The following is an 18,773-nucleotide window of genomic DNA, read 5'->3' on the forward strand; positions in this document are numbered from 1 at the left end:
TTTCACTTTTCCTGCAGAATATGCTGTGAAAAGCCAGTCAGCGGGAATCACAGCGAGGTTGAGGTGTTTTCACTTCTCTTTGTTATTCTCCTTACAAGGAAGAAAAATCAATGCTTTTCAAATCAGCGCATTAAAAATCTCTCAAATGGGCTGTAATTACAGGACCATCTGTTGTCAAATTGTTGAATCGCCTGCAGCAGAGATGCGTGAAGATCTTCCCAGTTGGTCATTACCGAGCAGCCCTGGGTTGCTCCCCACCATGGTGATGCACCGACAGCCTGCTCTGCCTCTTGGAAGCCCTCTTGGAGGAGAAAGCACAGGCCCAGGGGCTGGGTTTGCTCATCACTACCTTGAGTGAACGCTGCTCGGCTATTTGCAGCTTGGTTGGGAAAGAAAACTGCTTTTCTTTCTGTGACTTTCAAATTAGCTGTTCTCAACAGCCACGGAGCAAACTCATTGCTCCTTCAGCCCTAGAACTGGTAGACAAACTGTCATTAAAGCCTTGATTTTTTTCCCACTCCTTCTGATAGAAATGTGTATCTTTACACAGAGCTTACTCCTCTCTGAGTAAACCTGTCTACTATTCTCTACAGATACGCGAGTACTGTTTTCCCAGCACTGAACAAGAACTGCTGGTCTTAATCTTTAATTGTCAAAATTGCACATACACCACTTTGTTTGTACCGGCGTCATCTTGTGGTTTTCAGCTGATTTTTCTGGCAAAGTAGTTTTTCAATTAGAAGCTCATTTTCCATCAGGAGCTCCCATCAGAAGCTCATTTCCTTCATCCGATAAGATTCTTTTTTTTAACCAACCATCAAAATCAATGAGCCCTTCCTGCTGTTGGGACGTGCCTCAGTGGCAGGTATTCGAACTGCTCGTCACTCGGTTCATTCACGATGAAGGGTTCTGTGACCAGCGTTTGGTTGGAGGGACATGCTGGCGTCATGTGCCATCATCCCCCATCATCCCTGTCCCTCCTCCTTCTCCTGTCCTTGATGGGTCACTCTCCAGCAGCACAACTGGTACCGAGCAGACAGGAACATTCCTGGAGCTCTGTCTCTATAAGCTTTTTGGAGACCATGGTTTTTAAAGATGAATAATTTATTAAAATCATTTTGCCCACATCCCGCTTTTCTCTGTAGTCTTTAACTGGCATCCTTTAAGAGTCTCTCAGACAGACTCAAGTGATGTTTGAAGAGAATTTCGCCATCATATTGAAATGAAGAGGACAATGGCAGGATTCCAGCTGCAAAGCAAATCCTTTCCAAAGAATTGCTGTGTTTCATCAAAGGGGTGAAACAGGAAAAACATTTGAGGTGACCAATGGTTAACTGCAGAATATTTGTAGGAAGACATTTGTATGTGCACATTTTTTCCTGTTTTAAAGCAGTGTACTTCTCTGTATTGTGTTTGGAATTGTTTGTATAGATTTTTTTTTTCGATAGGCTATAATAAAGCATAATTAGATGCATTTTCATTTAATTAAGGTGCTTTGTTTTCAATGAGATGATATCCAAGCAGCGTGTTTTCTTCAGAACATGACTTTCTTCTGTTAATTTTGTGCTTACATCTGTTAGGAGAAACGTGAGATGCTGTATTTTGAAAACCAGGTGATTTGCAAACCTGTAGCTCAGATGAAGGTATTTCCCTGGATTCTCATAGTTTTCTGCATTATGCACTTGACCCTTAGGCAGCACTTCTGGAAAAGGCTTAGTTACTCTGCATTACATGGCCACCCTAAACAAGTGATAGGACCACACACAATGTATGGAGAGCACAAATCTGGCAGGAAAAGACTGTTTTTCCATGAAAATTTCTTGTCTTCTACTGGTGCAACGGACAGACCGTCATTATTAATTGGTAGGAAGCATGTAAACCTTTCCAGCCATCTTCTAAGGAAAGTTTGCCATAATTCTTTGGAGATTAGCAGTGCAAAATACATGTCCTACATCAATGTCCTCCTCCCCTAAGTATGTCGATGCTGCTGAGGCTCTCAAAAGCTGAAACGGAGATTGCACTGGAGCTGGCAATTTCAGAAATGTGCTCTGAGGGCTGAGGATTTGAACCAGTGAAGTCAACAGGTCTCTCGTGACCTCTGGGGGTGGCTTTTTGTTGCGCTGTTTTGACCAGGAAGCAAAGTGACAAGGTGAGTTACTTAATGATTCATTATTCATTTTCGTAGTTGTTAATGTGAGCAGCAGCCAGCATCTCAAGCCTGCAAACTTGTTTGGTTTTCTGCCAGCTTCCTCATTATGTACATGTAAACACAGGCAAATCACTTAATAGAACAGTTTTTATTAAATAAGGAGAGAAGATTTGTTAAATAGAAAGCTCCTGAGCTCTGATGACAAATATTTACAAGCTTGGGGACTTGTTGCAGGATTGGAAGGGATAATAGCAGCAACTTGGTAAAATCAAGTATTTGGTAAAATACTGCACGCTTTACGATTCAAATCCGGAACTTACTTTTCTCTCCAAGGAGAAGGGTAGGAAGAAAATCTTTGACTTACAAGTGCTCTCCAGCGAAAAGACATGGAGTCGTAGAAGTAATAGCATTCCCTGGCATCTGATATAACTGTAAACAAGTGTTTCCTTCATGTTACCTGAGAAACACTCAAAGCTGAATGATAATATTTCTGGTAAGCCAAACCATTTTTTAGAAATCGTTGAGTCAGAAAGACTTGCAGGATTTCAGTTGTTTCAGTTGTTCCTTCAGGCCAGGAAGGTTTTCACACACCCTGTATGGCCTGTGACAGACAAATCCATGCCCCAACCAGCCCTGTGGTGCAACCTCTTGTTCAGGGCATCAGTCTCAGGGGAACAAAGCTTCTTAGAAGAAAACCCAAGTCAAGGGGGTTTTAGTGCTTAACCTGTTGCCACTACCAAATAGAAGCAACAATAAAAGCTTTTCCAAAGAATGAAAATAAGAACGAAAATAAGGGAAGAAAGAGAAGTTGGAGGTATTACAAAAACCTGTGAAGAATCCCGCATCTTTTGTGCCAGGGTGGCATCGAAGATACTTCAAATAGCTCAAATCTGCACCAATGCAGTGTACGCGCTTCTACCACAGGAAGACCTTAACTTGAGTCATCTCATGGAGAACAAGTGAGGAAAACAACCCAGATTTGTTAATGCTGATCACTATCCACTTCATCCAGTGTGTCAATAAAGGAGTGGCTGGACACTGCCAGAACTGGTCTCCTGCCTTGGGGATAAATAGTGCCTGTGAGGATCAGTTGGTATTTTCCACTTTTCTCTCTCATCTTTGAAACAAAGTCCTGTCCTTCCCAGAAGAGGTGGGAGGAAGGCATGTAACCTACAACTGTGACCGCGTCAGCCCTGGGGTGTTAACGGTGTGAGCTGGTACATTCCCTACCGTACTGCTGGCAGATGCTGCCACCCACCTGCAGGTTCACACAGAGGGGGCATAAAGAACGAGGACCGTGTAGACACCCTTTTAACCCTTATTCCTGTCTTAAAGCATTAGGATAGGATAGGATAGGATAGGATAGGATAGGATAGGGTAGGGTAGGATAGGATAAGATAGGAAAGGATAGGATAGGACAGGACAGGACAGGACAGGACAGGACAGGATAGGATAGGATAGGATAGGATAGGATAGGATAGGATAGACCCACAATGATCATCTAGTTCCTCTGCCTGACCACTTTAGGGCTGACTAAAAGTTAAAGCATATTACTAAGGGCATTGTCCAAATGCCTCGTAAACACTAACGGGCTTGGGGCATCAACCACCTCTCTTGGAAGCCCGTCCCACTGTTTGACCACCCTCTTGGTAAAGAAACGCTTCCTAATGTCTTGTCTAAACTTTAGTTTTGAATAGTCGTTGTGGATCTGGGACCGTGGAGGACTGCCTATGTCCCTCGCAATTTGTATCTCCTGCTCAAACAAGCTGTAAGCGGTCCTTCCCACGCCTGTAATATCTGCAGTATAATATGATTGAGGTTGTGTTTTCTGCATGTACTCTTTTTTCATGGCCTCTGCTGGCAGTTTAGCTGTCTTCTAATGGAAATAACTTGCAGCCTTTGGTCCTATTAGGAAATTAAGTCTGCAGACAAATTCACTTCAATTTATTGCTTGGCTTTTAATGAGAAGCAGACGCAAAAAAAAATAATGAAATATTAAAAAACAATCTCTATGCGCATGTGCCAATTTGTGGAACATAATAGCCTCATTATTAAATTCAACAGTCAAATTCGCTTTGGTGCTGAAGTGAGCCAGTCTCATTAGCAGGCTCGCTATTGCTAGTAAGTGTTTGGTTAATGGGTAGAATATGTCTTCTTGGATTCTTCCTGGCACTGTGCATGTCTTCCTGTATGAAGAGCAAACATTACAGAGGTTTTTTGATCAGCTATAGTGTCTTGTACTTAAAATATTTCAATGCACTCTTTTGAAATGCTCTATCAATACTTATTTAATTTCTGTCCCTGGGGAGTATTGTGCCCATTTTGCTGGCACACCGTGTTCTGTGAAGCCTCGACTGTGAGTTGATAAAACACTGAAAAAGAAGCACTGATGTCTTCCCTCGCACTACATAACAAAAGCCAGCTGTTTACCGAAAAGAGCTCTATTACGGTGACCAGCAAGTTTCACTTTAATATCTGTAGTTTTTATGAGATTATGATTTTTGAGGGTACGATTTAGAAAACATTTATTTACTTTTTATTTACTTCTTTACAGTCAGAATGTTTCCTTTGTGTTAAATTGGAAATTCATATTGATTTCTGGTGAGGTTTTGTTTTGATCCTTGAAACAAAACCTCATTCCTGCAGCTCTAGATTCACCTTTTTATTTTCTGCTTCAGGGAATCGAAAATGCTCTCATCAGAGAGACTGGGAGGCAAAACTTGGTAGAGATGGATATATTTGTGTTTCTAATGCCACATTTCAAACCATGACTCAGGCTGGTCAACTTTAAATGAAATGTCTTTGGAACAATGTACCCCCTGAAGTATCCAAAACTCCCACTTCTGAAAACACACGGCAGTGCATTAGCTGAGATTATCGCTGCTATTAACGTACAAGAGAGCAGGGCTTAATCCTACTTTTCAAAATATTTCTGATTTATACTACAGCAGCCTGAAAACACATGTTCTCTCCTCCCCTGTCGCTAGGCTGCCTTTGCAGGTGGGCTCCAGCATTTGGAAAACCGACTGGGGGGAAACAAAACCAAAATCAGTCATGGAAAACGGAACCCATACACGCTGAAAAGTTTGATGGTAGGTGAAGGACTGATCTTCAACTGGCTGGTCATAATTTTTCCTGAAAAGCAACAGACAAGGAGGTGCAACGCATGGTTTTTTGGCAGGATTGTGCCTGGTGTGAAGCATACCCCCTGACAGTGCTTAGTAATCATTCCACCGAATAACCGAGATTTGAAGTGATTACTAAAACTGTTTAGTTAGTGAGCTTTGGCTGAGGTGCCTGGTCTCATCAGAAGCAGAAGGACATGCCCACATCATTTATTCTGTAAGAAAAACTGAAACAACTTGCAGCTTGTCACTTAAACTCGTAGGGTCCAGCTGGCAGCTGGACAGGTTGGGAGCTGGTAACACAGCTCATGGAAATAAATAGCTGAAATTGGGATTTGATCATGACAAATTAATCAGATAATGTTTGTCATGAACAACGTAACATTCCTTCATTTTAAGGCAGTCCACGCGTGCTTCTTGCCCTGCCTTCCTTTGCCGTACAAGCCTTACAAGGCTTTGATTTCTGTATCTTGGAAATGGTGTATACATGCCAAATATCATGATTATTGAGGTCATTTGCACCGAAGAGAGTCTTAATGAAAACATGAAGAGCCATGACCTTAAGCCAAATTATCCAGGCTACAGTAATAAAGAAGTTCAGGCGAGACATCTCTCAGCCTTCGTCCCAGCCTGGGTGTGAATGAAACGCTTATTACATCCCTGACAATGAGTGAACAAGCAGCTGTGAGACTGCGACTCATCCTGGCTCTTCCCTGGGTAATTAAATGGCTTTTTAATCTGTATTTGCTCGCTGTGGTGTCTCAGGAATATGCTTGACGTTTGAACCCTGTGTAATTCCTGATAACTTATGTAGTCACCTGCTAAGGAGTCCTTTGGAAGTGAGCCACTTGCCCTCCAGGACTGATGCTGGGGTGAAAGGAAGGAAGGGAGGGATACAACCTGTGGTACGCATGGAAACACGCAGGTCTTATGCTTAAAACCTCTTTCGTTTGCACTCTCCCCTCCTGAGAAGGTTGTCCCTCAGCTTTCCGTCAGAAAGCACCGCAGCTGGTGGCAACAGGAGCTTTCGCTCACCCGGATTATTCAGCGCTTCCCTGGGGCATCCAGCAGTGAGGGTGCACCTCTCCAGCTCCTCATTCCTGGAGAAACCGGGATAGCCCACAGGAGTGACCAGCTCCACTGGAGATGATCCTGCACCAGGGCAGACACTGGAAGCTGAGATGATGTCTCCATCAGAGCTTCATAGAATGGTTCAGGTTGGAAGGGACATTAAAGACCATTTTGTTCCAACCCCCTGCCTTGGGCAGGGACACTTCCCACCAGACCAGGTTTCTCAAAGCCCCGTCCAACCTGGCCTCAACACCTCCAGGGATGGGGCAGCCACAGCTTCTCTGGGCATAAAAAAGTTCCTTCCCAGCAGGTGCGGTGTCCCTGCTGAGGTCTGAGTGAAGCTCAGCCCCGGACTGGATGCAGGTATAAAGCTCCGTGACACAGTAGATATTTCATCCAGTTACGCGATGGGCAGTACCGCTTTAGGGCTCAAGGCAGAGCCTTAAACAAGCATTAAATCCACCTCATGATGGATGTGAGCCTCTGGAGAAGGGTGTGTCTTGCCTATGACCTTTTTTAAGGCTTATCAGCTTTATTTTTCTTTTTCTCTTCTTCAGCTTCATACTAGTTAAACTTCCCCCCGGCTGCTACACTTGAGAAGCAAAGTAGCTTTTCCCTGTAATAGAATAAAAAATTGCTCTTGGCAAGTAAGACTTCTTGTCAAATATGTTTAATTTGTGGCTGTAGCATCCTACATAAAAGCACGGAGATTCATAACTTACATAAGAAGATTGTCTTCTTCTCTGGCCTTTTTTCCTTCTTACTATAGCATTTTATTGAAGAATACCGGGTTGGTAATTTTACCACTGCTTATCTTTGTGCAGTCTTTAACAGATTTTTTTTCTTCCCTCCGCAGAACAAATGTCAGAAACGAGATGACAGATTTCCCAGTGAGATTCACACGCAGTCAAGGCAACAATTTCTTGTAAAATAGTGTTTTCTCTAAATGCTTCAGTGTTTGCAACCTTCAGAAGAGTATTTCATCAGGTGACAGAGGATTTATTATAGTAATTTTACTTACCCATTTTAGACAACATTCCTACTTTGCGTTGATAATCTCTGTGGTTTCTCAAGAACATGTAATCATGATAAACTTACCGAGCGCTGCAACTTTTGTGAACAAGCATTTTCTGTCACTTTTTGGAACTCAAGATATGAATGAGCAGGGTATTAATTTCTGTCTTTTCCCAGACTTCAGACCCAGCCAGTCCTTACCCTCTTTATGTTTTTGAAGTGGAAGACACAAACTATCTAGAAGCTTTTGTGGCTCTCAGTGTGTCAGGATTTGAGCATCTTGCAGCCGCTGATGTTATTTACATGCGACTCTTCAGGCTTGGCAAAGTGTTCTCCTCTTTGACAGATGGGGAAATAAAGCACGGGGTAAATTAATTGATCTCCCCAAAGTTACACAAGATTCTTATCACTGCTTTCACGTCCTTCTTTGTTAGAAATTGGGGAGAAAATTCCATGCTGTTGCTGTTCATATATGCAGATGAAATGCAAAGTAAAACAGCACTGAGAATTCTGGAATTATTTTAAGCCCAAAGACTTTAGAGGAAGAAAGATGTTGGGAGAGGAAAAAGTTGTGGGTTTTTTTTCTTTACCAAACTATTTTAAACATAAAGATATCGTGCAGTAATCTGTACCTTACCACTCTTTTGACATTTCTCTTCTAATTTTTTCTTCATCTGGTTTTCAAATAGCAGGAGAGACACCTCCACTTTCATAAGAACTGGAGCACAGCCAGCGAGAAAGGGAAGTGTAGGGTCAGACCCTGGAGTGCTTTGCACTTCAGCACAGAGGTACTTTGGCTTTGGAGCCTCCACCGTGAGCCGGGAGGGAAGGATGCAGCCTCCCGGGGCACAGAGGTGGGGAGAAGCTGCCAAGGCCACTTCTTGTTTCCAGCATCAAGCCCTGTGGTTGAACAAAGAGGACGGGTAGGAGCAATTTTTCTGCCAGCCTCTCCTGGCAGTAATTTTGATCCCGTGGGATCTTTAGTGGATCCTAGGGCTAGCCATGCAGCCTAATACAAGGAGGTGGGTTACCTGGCCAGCCTCCTCTGCAGCCAGTGGAGATGTTCTCCAGGGGTTGATTTGGAGAACCTGACTTCACACCTTGCTCATCAAGGAAGGGAATCTTTATCTTTGGATAAAATTGTAGTCCAGCACAGGCATTTATTTCGTTTGTTCTGAGGCCGTGCTACCTGGCAGCTTATCTGCAAAGTGCAGCTGGACAGGGAGTGGGCAGGAGATGCGTGTGGAAGGAGGCAACTGCAAGGGATGGCAGCTTGGGAAGCCACTAATGCATGCTTGCAAGATCAAAATTCACATCTCAAACTGCCAGAGAAAATATGTTGCAGGGGAAAAGCATTTCAAGGGAAGATCTTCAGAGCAGTTTTTAGCTCAGTTGGCTTGTGTGCACCTCATATCTGTCACTTTACAAACACCCCCCACTACCCTTCAAGGGAGGGGTGGGATCGTGGTGGCAGGTTGCTCTGAGGATCCTCCTACAAGGAGGAAGGGTGTCAGTGTTCCCATGCCAGGAAACATCAACCTGCTCCAGAGTTTGCTATTGCTCTTCTGTGCTCACCAAGCAGCAGGAACTTTATGCCATCTGAAGATTTCCGAGTCTCTCCACTGCTCTTCTGGCTTTGCTGTCCAAAGGATGGGATTTATTCTCAGAGGGGCACAACCTGCTCTTCCCAGGGACAGCTGGTTGCCAGACAGGGCCATGCAGGCACATGCTGCACAGTAGCAACCACCGGCTGGTGATCCCACCACCTTCCACTGGTGTCACGAGCTGTCATTGCTGGGGTCTCCCTCTCAAGCACCAGGTCTCTTCAGAGCCAACAGTTTTTCTGGTGTGAGACTCACAAAAATGAAAGAATGGGAAAGTGCTTGAAAAAAATCCAAAGGGAATAAAAATCAGGAGGGAATGTAGGTGATCCTCTGGATGGATGTAGGATGCCACACCTGAGCTGGTGTGGTTGAAGATATGTTTTTCGACAACAAAACCTCCTTACCCATTATTTTTTCCTAAGCTTTTTCAAATATAGAAAGCAAAAAAGCTGTGAAAATATTTTTCAGTATTCTGAGCTCCTTACAGTTCAAGAACAACCACAGAGTCTCCCAGCTACCACTTGTCCTACCTGCTCCCTCTCTCTCCTCTGTTTTTAGGGGTCACAATTTCGATTTGGGAATTTTTCCACTACACAAGTAAAATAAGACTATACCCATGATCAAATGATGCCCACGTTCCACCTGGAGTCCTTCATACTATGTTGGGGCAGTGAGTGGAGTTCTCACTTGACACTTATTGACTTTCTTCCTCTTATTCCATCTCAGATTTATCTTCCTCCTTTACCATTTTAATTGCAGTCTGCATTGGGAGAGTTTCTGCGTTGCATCCACTAAGCTGGCAACACAATCTATTCTAACGTTAACTCAATTTGCTTAATGTCAGGTTGCAGATAAACACACAGAAATTCATCCTGAATTTCCAGCTTACCGGAGGACTGGCAGTTAATACCAGCTGATAGAAGCAGGCTTGCGATCACTCTCTCTCCACTTCCAGCAACAACAGATGTTTGACAGCCGCAATTATTATCTGCCTCATTTTCCTTTCTAGCTTTTATTTAGTGTATTGACAAGCTGGATTGGATTTGGAGAGGGGCAGGGAGCCAAGCCTGAGCCACCAGGAGAAATCCGTTTATTCACCCTAGTGCCTGTCCGGCTCGCTGACCTTCGCTGTCCTCACAGATGTAACAGCTCAGCGCTGAGTCGATAGCGAAGCAGCAGAAAAGTTTGAACCAAAGGATTCAGATCAGCATCAGATGTTTCAAGGCACAAAAAGGCAGGTATGATTATCTGGACTGCAGCAACGCAAAGCGAGGAGTTTCCCCAGGCAAGTCCGGTCATCCAGTCTCGATGTAAAGCTGTCTAATGCTGAAGAACCCTCTCTGCCCTTCGGCAGTTGCTTGGTTTCAGTAGACAGGGATCACCATCACAGGAACCTGTGCCTTGTTCCTAGCCTGAACGTGACTTTCTCCAGCGTTCAGCAAACATCTGGGCTTAATGTTCAGTGCAATGCATTGTACTGGGATGAATTAAATCTTGAAGAATCACAAGCTATCCCCACACTGCAGAAAACAGACTGATATCCTACAGATATTCCAGTTATGATGGTTAGTATTTAATTCATCCTATGTGGTCCGTAGCATAAGAATATCTCGTTGGCTATTTTTATAAGCATTTCGTCCATTCTAAATTTAAAAATCCCAAGTGCGCGATATTTTCCAATACTTCCACCTCATTACCTCTAGCAATATCCTACTATATTATGTCATCTCAGTTCTTTCTCATTTGGGTCATTTTTTGCATCATTCATTCACTATGAAAAGCATTTACCTGCAAATGTGCTGAATTTCAGTCGTACATCTTTCTCTTGGAGGCTGACCTCAGTGATTAATAACATAGACCTCAAGAGCTTGACAAGCATGAGTAAACGCTCCTCAGTATGAGTAAATGCTGAAGCATACATCAACTTTAAGAAATTTGTAGACCGTTAGGTTCCTTTTATCAAGCTTAGTCAAGCTGTGCTTTAATTATCTCTGTTAAGCTTTCCTCTTAAATGAATTTCTTGGAACTCTGAGTCCTGTTTGTATTCTGAGTGTGAAACACCACTCTTACTTCCAAAACAAAGCCCAACAAAAGCACCCTCTTATGAACGTGAAGAGCCCTTAACTTGGCTTTCTCAAACACTGCCATACGCATCGGTAAGATTTATCAAGCCCTAATGAAGGACGCTGCCTCAATTTTGTGGCGAGCAGCCAGATCTCAATACCTTAGATGTGAAATTAGATTATACTGAGACTAATGCACCACAACGTACCTTATTAGGTGATTTATAGCCTTGGCTTGAGGGCCTTAATATGGGTATGTCTGCAAGGGGCACTTAGCATAGAGGTATGTATTTAAGAGATTTTAGTTAAAGCCCATTAAACCCAGGACGGATGTTCTTATTCAAAAGCACATCATCTGCACTGGTAGGGAGGGAAGAGGGGGCAAACCCTTGACTGCAACTCTCTAACTCTTGTCTTCAGCTGCTCCAACTCATTTTGTCTGCATGCTCTCACAGAGACACACGGGAAATGTAAACCCACCGCCAAGTATTTAATTCCTTTTTGGGATAGGACTTCTGCTTTTTCAAAGGATTTTGGCTACAAAGTCCTTTATCCAGATTTGTACAAAAAAGCTGCCCAGCACCATTGCTCATCTGCTTTTAAAGCTCTGCTGTATTCAGGGTGCAGAGGTGCTTCATGATTAGTGTCGGGGGGGCGCAGAGGCAGAAGATGAATGAGGTCATCATCTAGATCACAGCTCTGCACATATTAGCTGTTCTCGTCTAGACAGGAACACAAGCCCTGTGAGACTGGAAGGGAACATCACATTTACGCCCCTGCTTCCAGAGTCTAGAAGCGTTCAAAAAAATATACAGCACAGGTTAGAGACTACTTCCTGATATTCAGTAGTAAATTTAAAGCCCATAATAAAGACTGAAAGCTACAATTTGGGTGCAATATAAATGAGAATCATGCGGGCGATGCATGTATTTATACACATCACCTTAGATCCTTTCACAATTCTACCAATGCACTTTGGAGCCCACATCAGGCTGCTCATCTGCACCTCTTCATGATCTTTGTCATTAATATGGTTGGGCAGATGACAGCCTTGTGCTAACAGAAGGATTACACTGTCTGAATGTTACAGCTCAGAAGCAATGCGCGGGTATGGAAAGGGGGCTGTTTATGCAAGGCCCACGTGCTCCTCCTGCTCTACTAATACAAAGTCACACCAGGTAGCACTACGATATGATCAGTTACAGAATAATTACTCTGTGTCTACATGCAAAGCTTCAAAAGGGTAAGGGAAGAATATCCAATATGAGACACCACTCACTGCTGCTTTTATCTGCCTTGCTGATAGCGTTGAAAAGGAAGATGAAACAGGTCGTGTCTTCCTCCAGTTTCAGCCACTGCAGCTGTCATAATAAAATATTTTTTTAAGGGATAGAGGCTTCAGACCCACAACCGAGACAGGTGCTGTGTGCATACCAAACCAGGCAGACAAAGCTTTCCATCCTAAATAAGTCGGAGACGATATGGACAGTCTCAGTTGCACTGAGGGGAACTGATTCGTCAGGGAACATGGGCAGAGCCCCGAGCAGTTTTACCCTGCAGGAGATCTCCACGCCTGAAGGTTTCTCCGCTCCCCCTGCCAACCACGTCAGTTGGTCTGATCAAAGATGTCACTTCTCCCCGCGTGCTTTGCCTCCCTTTGGCTGAATGAGGGATGATATAAAAAAAAAGGACTTTCTCCAGGTGACTAAAGGTTGCACCTGTCATTGTCAGTGCCGGTCTGGGAGGCAATTTAGACACGTTACGAACTAGATACAGCAGGTCCAAATAGGAAAAAGAAGAAAATGAGGACAGACAACACCCAGTGGACCAGACCTTTGATGGTGGCCAACAGCACAACTCCCATTCTGGGACTGCTACACTGCCAGCCAGTTTGTCTTCCATAAATTATGCAGGTTGAAGAAATAAGCTCCAAACCTAAAATATCCCAATCTTTTCTGCTGGTGTGCAACGGCCTCTGCCAACATCTCTGTCAACCTTTGGGAGTATAACAGGTATTAGGCAGCAACAGAAGAACTTCTAGAGGAAAAGACAGTGGTGATCCTGCCAGGAGAAGCTCAACTTGCTCTTGTGTTCTCTGCTGTCAGGCTGCTGTTAATTGTTCAGGCAGGAGGCAGCCCTGACCAAGCCCTGCTTGGAGGGCTGTAGGAGTTTGATGTCCATCATTCTGAACATCGATCTTGTTCTAATACGAGTGAGTGATTCCGGACAGATGAACTGATCCATGGTAAATGCTAATTGTATTCATGTAGAAGCTTCCTTGTCTCAAGGCCCTCACGAAACCTGGGGAAAGAGGAAGATATTAATAATGGTGATGGAAAGTATGAGCTCGTCAGGATACCTCTGCCTGAAAATATCTCTGCGGTGGGGTTTGCAGTGTCTGATTTGGAAAATGACAGGATGTCCATTCCCAGCAAAAAGCCTCTCTGACTCTGTCGTGCACTTGACCTTCTGTAGTCAGCCCCTGCAGTAAATGTCCACAGTGTAGTATTGCATATTTGATAAACACTGTGCTATTCAGAATGGATACGGAATAGAAAGAAAAAATCAATAGATTTTACTTTTGAGTTCAGCAGGATTTCAGAAAAGTTCAGGCCGTGTTCCTCGGCTGCAGTCTATTTGCTCTGGAGCAAAACTTTCAATAGTATCCCCCTCAGTTATTTTCAGAAAAGACTTTCTTAGGCTCTAACCTTGAATCAGAGAGGCATAAATCAGATTGCTGCACGTCAGCTGAGCTATTTGAAATCAGCTTAGTTTAGTCCTCACTGGCAAAGGGACAAACTAAGTTATATTCTCCCACAAAATACTATGACTTTGAAAGTGTTTAACTGAGGAGATTTCCCACTGAAAAAGAAACCCCAACGTACGAGTCAGCAGTGCTAAGTTGTTACGAAAAAAGCAAAGCCCATCTCAGTGTATGAGTATTATATAATGTCTACATGTGAAACTATGAAGAGAAAATACAGCCCGTTAAACATAGTGAGTATGATTTGAGTCCTACGTTTCAAGAAAGATGTGAACTGATTGGTGAGAATCCAAGGCAGAGACAGACAGGAGGTCCACAAACAGGACCAGCAAAGAGTGTCTAGAATTAGTATAAAAATAGATGACTGAGGGAAGGCATCAGAGTAGTCTCCAAATTTTACATGAGGTGGCTGGTCAAAAGTGGTCTTTTGGAAGAAAGAGAAGAAGGAAATCAATCCCACCCACAAAACCCCACACCACCTCCTAAATCCCTCTGGTCTCTCTTCCACATAAGAGACACTGGGGAGCTATCAGCAGGGACTGCCCATGTCCCTGTGCCCCCTAACAGCGCCCCAGCCATCCATGCTGTCACTGCTCTCCACCCTCGCTTCTCCATATTTACCCACTGCAGTTGCAGGACTGAACTTCACCCTCTCAAGGGTGAGAACAAGGATGATAAATTTCTCCCTTGTCCCCCAGTATGTACTTTTCCCAATCTCATCAAGAAGGCTTGGACTGATTTTAACAATATGGTCAAATGCAGATCTGGAGAACGTCTTAAAGAAATGTTATCCTACAACTCCACCTGACTGACACAAATTGAGTTATATTAGATAATGCAGAGACCTCTTTCACAAATTCATTCCTTTTTCTTTGAGAACAATTCTCGGAATAAGTGTGAGGTGGCCAACTAAGTACAGAGAGCCCTTCAGCAGTGCTGTATAAAACAACTCATCATTTTTCATTTTATTTTCTCCATTCTACATGTTTTCAGATCATCTGAGCTCTTTGGATAAAGACAATATTTTGTCCAGCGAGTCATATGAAAGTTACCAAAAGTTATATTTGAAAAAAAAAAAAAAAGCAGTGCAAGGACTGTACCTGTCCCATCTGTTTCTTCTAATACACTTGCATCAGACTGTTCAGGACATTTCTCAGTAAGAGCTAGTGATATCAAGAAACGTGATTGAGTGATGTTGCTGGAGTGCATGGCAGCTGACTCAAGAACCATATGTCTCATTCTGCTGCCACAACTGAATTAAGGATGAGACGTACTCCATCAAACTCAGACATGAACACAGATTTTTTTTTTCCTCAGCTATGCAGAAAGTCCTTACACTCAGCCAAAACTCATTCACACAAGAGGAAATTCTTGGATCTACCAGATGAGCATAGCAAACTCAGCAAGATTCCACAGGCTGAACTGTGCTTTTGCACTTGGTTAGGAAAAATGCTGCAACGCTTGTTCTATTTTTATATTTTTGTATTTTGATCTCACCAATAGCTGCAAAATGTAGGTCAAAGAACTCTTTCTGGGGTAAAAAAAAGCACCAAAACATTATTTTTAGCATATACTTGTAGATTTGGTTGAAGAATTCCATCCTTACTTATTTTCCACTTTCTCCTCTAAAAAAGACTTCAAGAATAGCTGAATTAATGCATCCCAGAAATTCACTGCTTACAAGAATGGGAGAAGTGGTCACAGTCTTATCAGCATTTTCAAAATATTAACAGTATTCTTTATTGTGCTCTTGGGACTCAGTCTCCCTAAAGAAGCAGATGACCTTTTTGCTTCTGTTTTTGTTTCTTCCAGCAGATCTGTCTTTCCCAAGTACATTTGAGATGCAATCTTATTGTTCTGAGAAAAGTCACACAGGAGCTCACAGGAGGTAGTTAGAAAAAGGCCAGTGTGTTCTGATAGTCCTATAATTCAAAATTTGAGAGCTTCGGGTTCTTGTGCCCTTGGATATATACATACATCTTTTCTTGCTTGCATAAATGAGTGCCTGAGTGATATTGATAAGAGGCAGGGTATTGTTTTCCTTGCAAGACAGAAACATTTAACAGATACATTGCAAGCAGCTCTGGAAATTTAAGATATCCCCAACAAGCAGCATTTTCTACTGCTGAAGATAAAAGCAAGAGTACAGAAGTCATTTGCAGCCATGCTCTGCGGAAGGGAAATCATTCTGCAAGACCATTTCACTTTCAATTGTTAATAGCCTTTCTTTAGTATTATTCAAAGAGGAATTTTCCCCTCAACATGGCATGGGAATCCACAAACTGGCGTTACCAGGCAAACCTTTCCCCTGCAGCAGCTGCTGAAAGGTGAAGACACTCTTGATGCTGACAGCCATGGGAATTAGAGGCAACAGGTCAGTGCATGGTGGCTGAAGGCAGCCGGTTTAAACCAGTTGGTGATTTCGCCATTTAAGGACCACAAGACTATAGAGATGGGGTAGTGGTCCGGTTTAGATGGTGTCCCACTGATCTGGGCTCACCTCTCCTCCAGTCAGTCTTCAGTCTGTGAAGGCCACCCCTTTCCTAGTAGGGTTGCACCTTGTATCTCAGCTTGTGCTGACACTCCAGATCACTTGCGGAAATAGAGCCAGTCTGATCACTCATCCCAGTGATGCTTAGATGTCAAAAAACCTCCCTGCAAATCATTTTTGATGTAAAGGCACAAAGGGACCTCAGTCATCTAAATGTGTCAGTAGGGAATCATGTCTTAAATCTTGCTCCAGAGGCATCAAGAATAGTCAGTCTGACCTATTCCACTTCCTTTTGACCTTTTGACCAAGGAGGTGAAGCTATGTCTATCGATTGTCCCCCATACATCTCATCTACACTCTCTTAAGTACTTGGATCCAGGACCTGTCATTCTTCCTTATGTTCTCATCTGGTTACAGCAAGGCAAAGGATTGAGTTGTCAGAACTGATTTCAGGATTGCTTTTGTTGCATTTCTTTTCACATCAGTCTCTAACTAGCAGGATATGTTTGGTGTGTTTATGCTCCAAGCTAAAAATATTATTACGTTGTAGAATATGAAAGCAAATGTGCATGGAAGGCCTGAGCTTTCCCATCTCGTTCAACACCATAATTAAATGTCACTACCTTTATCTATGTAAGTGTTGTAGTTTGAAGGAGAAAATGAATAACGTTTTGGCTCTTCTAACAATATTACTTCAGATTTTAGAAACATGGTGGCCTAAGTATTTCATAGATATATGCTTTAGGGTCAAATAAACTTCAGAAGAAAAATGATTTTTCACTGAAAGAAGCTAAGCTTAAGCCAAAATTTGAATAGTAAAATAACAAGCTGTTCTTTGCCAAAGGCAAACAAAAAAACCCTACTGCTATACCTACTGAAGATACATCGCTTCGTAGGCCTTGACTTTTATCATTTATTGATGCTTCAATCTCCAGTGTAATTTAGTAATACTTCAACCTGTCTGCTGGATAATTAAAAATTATGGTATTAATTTAGATATTAGAGTCTATAACTGACCTATGAAGAAATCTGGCATAAAGCACATGAGTCATTTAAAACTCTAATACTGTCATTGTGAGCATCTGAATTTATTCCCTTCCCTGCAAGCTAAGGCAGAATGAAACCCCACGGGGTTGTTTCCCAGCACAGACGCAGTGAGGCGACTTCCGTAACGAGTACTCGTTGATCTCTCCAAACTCCAGGCTGTCCTAATAATGGGATTTTTAAGGCAATAATCTTATCTATTTGTTTGCCAGGTGACGGATTAAGTATTCATAATTCAATTCCTGTAGTTTCCTCAACTAACTCTAGAGGTGATTGAAGACCCAAGCAATTCACGGGGAGGTTGGGGAGGGTGGGGGCTTGCGTTTTAAGTGGGAAATAGGAGAAAGTCCCCGCCGGCAGCTCGTCCGCTCTCCAGGGTGCTGCAGCCGTGCCGCCTCTTGCCCAAAGATCCCGCTTTTGGCCTCATTTCTACACCAGCTCCGGCAACCAGCGGTAGTTGATCTCCAGTCTGAAATCCATATTTTCCCATCACCAGCCCTTTGCAGGACAAGATGAGCTCAATGCACAGCAGTGCCTTCTTCCTGCTCTATTCGCGCACCGTACCAGCTTTAAACCTCATCAAACTGTACATTATTTGTGAACTTAAAATATGCTTCCAGCAAGTAAAAGTGAATTCCTAGGTGGAATTTTCTTTAAGAAATGTGTTGTGGTTGAGGTGCCTACCACCGACATTGAACTTTTTTTCACAAAACAAAATTTGGATAAAGCTATTAGTACCTGAAAATAGCTGATATTCCATTTCTCACACATTGCACTTCCAAACACAGTAAAACTGAGACCCATTTTAAAAAATATCATTTTCAGAGTATCTTCTCTTCAATGGTCCAGAAACATAGTGACAGTTTTGGAATCATATCTGTTACTGTGCCAGAAACTTAAAAAAAAAATAATTGCAGTTGTACCCTTAACGTATCATGTTCAATTTTTTTTCATCTGCACTGACCAGTGCATTTTAGATAATGGCTGTTTGCATTCAAATCCAATCACTTAATACCTGCAATACCATACCCTCATGAGACTATCTAATATTGAACAGTTTAAAGTTTGGAATGAAGCTTTAATTGGGGGATTAGTACTTTTCAATGAAACCCAAGATAATTCAATTAGGTTTTCCCGGCTAAAATTGCTAAAAAGATTACAGTGAATTTTCACATGGACTTTTTTCCTGTATACAGTAACAATTTTAATTCAGCAAATTTACTACTTCTGACTCATTTGTTGATGGATAAAGCTTCTGCTTTAAAAGAAATACATTCCTTTCTGCATGGAAGCTGAGGTCTGGGCAGTTATTTCTGCATATGATCCTGTGGATAGAACCTGTTTCCACCCGCCATTTCTACTACTCGAGTTGGCTTGGGAAGAACAGGGCAATGTCTTTTTCTTTACCTTAATCTGTAGTTCTGCTTTAAATCTTTCTTACTAAAAAC

This window comes from Rissa tridactyla, chromosome 8 (assembly GCF_028500815.1).
Source record: "Rissa tridactyla isolate bRisTri1 chromosome 8, bRisTri1.patW.cur.20221130, whole genome shotgun sequence".
Lineage (NCBI taxonomy): Eukaryota > Metazoa > Chordata > Aves > Charadriiformes > Laridae > Rissa > Rissa tridactyla.